Genomic DNA, 4,600 nt, shown 5'->3' with positions numbered 1-4,600 from the left:
AACACTCAGAGAGGAAAGTTTGTATCCCTTTTTTGCCCATTCAATCTTGCTATCCATATTACTTTCTTTTGCTTAAGTAACTTTAGAGGATTTAAAAAGTAAGTAAATTTAAACATGTTTCTGCCCCTTTTATTTGGGATGATATACATTGTAAAATATTACTTAGAATTACTGAATAAAGAGGTTAAAGATTGTCTTTCTTCCCTTTAGTTATTTGTTTTCTTCTGTGTATACTTAGAAATTTTAGAATGTGCTAGAGAATTTTCTTTTCTTTTTTTTTTGAGAAGAAGTCTCGCTCTGTCACCAGGCTGGAGTGCAGTGGCACAATCTCAGCTCACTGTAAGCTTCACCTCCCAGATTCAAGCAATTCTCTGCCTCACCCACCCAAGTAGCTAGGACTACAAGTGTGTGCCACCATGCCCAGCTAATTTTCATATTTTTAGTAGAGACAGGGGTTTCACCATCTTGGCCAGGCTCGTCTTGAACTAACCTCTTGATCCACCTGCCTTGACCTCTCAAAATGCTGGGATTACAGGTGTAAGCCACTATGCTCAGCTGATAATTTTCAGCTGAATAATTAATTACTTTTTTCCAATGTGGAATTACTTAGTAGGCACAGATCTTTTGGAAATAAATTCTTTAGATTCTTTGGAATGTAAACACTTTTATTCTAGGAATATAATCTCTCACAGTCATAATGAGCATATTTACTATCTTCACCCTAATTTTTTTTGCTTTATTTTTGTCATACCCAAGATGAATATAATGTTTAACTAAATAATAGATTACATAGGTGCGTTAGAGTAGGCAGATAGCCAGAAATGAACAGCCAAGGATGCTGCTGGGGAAATAAGACCTGGAGATGCTGCTTACTGACAGCAAAAAAGAGAGTGGCTACAAAGGATACTTTTGGCCTTGTGTTTGAGCTCCTCTGGCCCTGAAGGGGACTTACTGGGGGCCAGCTAGAGATAATCATGCTAGGGACTTCCCTTACTGATGAGTACATGCATGCCTCCAATAACTTGCCCTAGAGTAGCCTTTTACTCAATAATAATCAAAAGCACACCCTTGAGTGGAGATTTTAGATGCTAATGAAATATGCAATGTATGTACTAGCATGTACAACCACACAGCATGCACACCCAAAGAAACTTAAACATGCTTACAAGTGTCACCCCCTTTTGCTCCTCCATGAATAATCATATAAGACTCTCATAGACTCTTGCAGCACTATCTGCAGCTGGCTCATTCTGTTGAGCAGGCTGCTTGGCCTTGTCTTTCAGAGTGTACTGTGTCTTTAAATAAACATTACTCCAGATTTTTCCGGCTGGAGCAGCCCAGAGCTATTTTCCACTTCTCTCTAGGAATGCCCTTTATTTTCCTTGAATAAACTGTGCTACTTAAACCTTGCTATGCATCTCTTGGCTGATTTATTTCTTCCAATTTAGACAAGAACTGAGGATTCTACCACTTCCTGGTAATCAGTGGAGAGTCTTATTAGTATGAAATCTTGCAGCTGCTGTAATGTTTCTTTCTACCTTCATCACAAAACTCAGCTCAAGCTGTTATACTTAAACACCATTTCTTAAGTATGCTAAGTGAACCTAATCAAACAGTTTTGATGTAGTAGAAGAAAAAGGAAGAAAGAGAGGAAGTTAGAAATATAAATTTGTAATTAGAATATAATAGTTATTTAAGAAAACTGAAGTGGCCAGGCATGGGGGCTCATGCCTGTAATCTCAGCAGTTTGGGAGGCGGAGGTGGGCAATCACGAGGTGAGGAGATCAAGACCATCCTGGCTAACATGGTGAAACTCCGTGTCTACTAAAAAAAAAAAAAAAAAAATTAGCCAGGTGTGGTGGCGGTCACCTGTGGTCCCATCTACTTGAGAGGCGAGGCCTCTGCTCCCTGAGAGGCCTGAGAGAAAGAGAATCTATTTGATCCTTCTCTCTTTTCTTCTTTAGTGTCTGGCTAGCAGTCTGTCTATTTTGTTAACCTTTTCAAAACACCAGCTCCTGGATTCATTGATTTTTGAAGGGGTTTTTCTGTCTCTATCTCCTTCAGTTCTGCTCTGATCTTAGATATTTCTTGTCTTCTGCTAGCTTTTGAATTTTTTGCTCTTGCATCTCTAGTTCTTTTAATTGTGATGTCAGAGTGTCGATTTTATCTTTCTTGCTTTCACATGTGGGCATTTAGTGCTATAAATTTCCCTGTAAACACTGCTTTAGCTGTGTCCCAGAGATTTTATTATGTTGTGTCTTTGTTCTCGTTGGTTTCAAAGAACTTATTTATTTCTCCCTTAATTTCATTGTTTACCTAGTAGTCATGCAGGAGCAGGTTGTTCAGTTTCCATTTAGTTGTGTGGTTTTGAGTGAGTTTCTGAATCCTGAGTTCTAACTTGATTGTGTTGTGGTCTGAGAGACAGTTTGTTATGATTTCTGCTGTTTTGCACTTGCTAGGGAGTGTTTTACTTCAAATTATGTGGCCAATTTTAGAATAAGTGCTATGTGGTGCTGAGAAGAATGTATATACTGTTGATTCAGTGGGGAGAGTTCCATAGGTATCTATTAGGTCAGCTTGGTCCAGAGCTGAGTTCAAGTCCTGAATATCTTTGTTAATTTTCTGTCTTGTTGAACTGTCTAATATTTACAGTGGGGTGTTAAAGTCTCCCATTATTATTGTGTGGGAGTCTAAGTCTCTTTGTCAGTCTCTAAGAACTTGCTTTATGAATCTGGGTGCCCTTGTATTGCATGCATACATATTTAGGAGAGTTAGCTCTTCTTGTTGCATCGATCCCTTTACCATTATGTAATGCCTTTGTCTTTTTCGATGTTTATTGGTTTAAAGTCTGTTTCATCAGAGACTAAGATTGCAACGCCTGCTTTTTTTTTTTTTTTTTTTTTTTTTTTTTTTTTTTTTTGCTGTCCATTTGCTTGGTAAATATTCCTGCATCCCTTTATTTTGAGACAATGTGTATCTTGCATATGAGATAAGTCTCCTGAATACAGCACACCTATGGGTCTTGACTCTATTCAATTTGCCAGTCTGTGTCCTTTAACTGGGGCATTTAGCCCACTTACATTTAAGGTTAATATTGTTATGTGTGAATTTGATCCTGTCATCATGATGCTAGCTGGTTATTTTGCACATTAGTTGTAGTTTCTTCATAGTGTCATTGGTCTTTATATTTTGGTATGTTTTGCAGTGGTTGGTACAGGTTTTTCCTTTCCATATGTAGTGCTTCCTTCAGGAGCTCTTGTAAGGCAGATCTGGTGGTGACAAAATCCCTCAACATTTGCTTGTCTGTAAAGGATTTTATTTCTCCATCACTTATGCAGTTTAATTTGGCTGGATATGAAATCCTGGGTTGAAAATATTTTTCTTTAAGAATGTCGAATATTGGTCCCCACTCTCTTCTGGCTTGTAGGGTTTCTGCTGAGACATCAGCTGTTAGTCTGATGCGCTTCCTTTTATAGGTAACATGACCTTTCTCTCTGGCTGCCTTTAAAATTTTTCCTTCATTTCAACCTTGGAGAATCTGATGATTTTGTGTCTTGGGGTTGCTGTTCTTGAGGAGTATCTTAGTGGTGTTCTTGGTATTTCCTGAATTTGAATGTTGGCTTTTCTTGCTAGGTTGGGAAACTTCCCCTGAATAATATCCTGAAGTGTATTTTCTAACTTGGTTCCATTCTCCCCATCACTTTCAGATACACTAAAGAATTATAGGTTTGGTCTTTTCACATAGTCCCATATTTCTTGGAGGCTTTGATCATTCCTTTTCATTCTTTTTTTTCTAATCTTGTCTTCATGCTTTATTTCATTAAGTTGATCTTCAGTCTCTGATATCCTTTCTTCTGCTTCATTGATTCAGCTATTGATACTTGCGTATGCTTCATGAAGTTCTCATGGTGTGTTTTTCAGTTCCATCAGATCATTTATGTTCTTCTCTAAACTGGTTATTTTAGTTAGCAGTTCCTGTAACTTTTTATCAAGGTTCTAAGCTTCCTTGTATGCTCCTTTAGCTCAGAGGAGTTTGCTATTACTTCTGAAGCCTACTTCTGTCAATTCATCAAAGTCATTCTCCATGCAGTTTTGAGCCCTTGCTGCAGAGGAGTTGCAATCATGTGGAGGAGAAGAGGCATTCTGGGTTTTGGAGTTTTCAGCATTTTTGTGCTGCTTTTTCCTCATCTTTGTGGATTTATCTACCTTTGATCTTTGATGCTGATGACATTTGGTTGGGGTTTTGGTATGGGTGTCCTTTTTGTTGATGTTGATGTTATTGCTTTCTGTTTGTTAGTTTTCCTTCTAATAGCGAGGCCTCTCTTTGGCACGTCTGTTGGAGTTTGCTGGAGGTTCACTCCGGACTCTGTTTGCCTGGGTATCACCAGCAGAGGCTGTACAACAGCTGCATCCTTCTTCCTTTTGAAGATTCATCCCAGAGGGGCACCTGCCTGATGCCAGCTGGAGCTCTCCTGTATGAGGTGTCTGTTGACCCGTGCTGGGAGGTGTCTCCCAGTCAAGGCACAGGGGTCAGGGGCTCACTTGAGCAGGCAGGCAGTCTGTCCCTTAGCAGAGCTCGAGTGCCGTGCTGGGATATCTG

This window comes from Symphalangus syndactylus, chromosome Y (assembly GCF_028878055.3).
Source record: "Symphalangus syndactylus isolate Jambi chromosome Y, NHGRI_mSymSyn1-v2.1_pri, whole genome shotgun sequence".
Taxonomy (NCBI): Eukaryota; Metazoa; Chordata; class Mammalia; order Primates; family Hylobatidae; genus Symphalangus; species Symphalangus syndactylus.
This window is presented reverse-complemented; position numbering follows the sequence as displayed.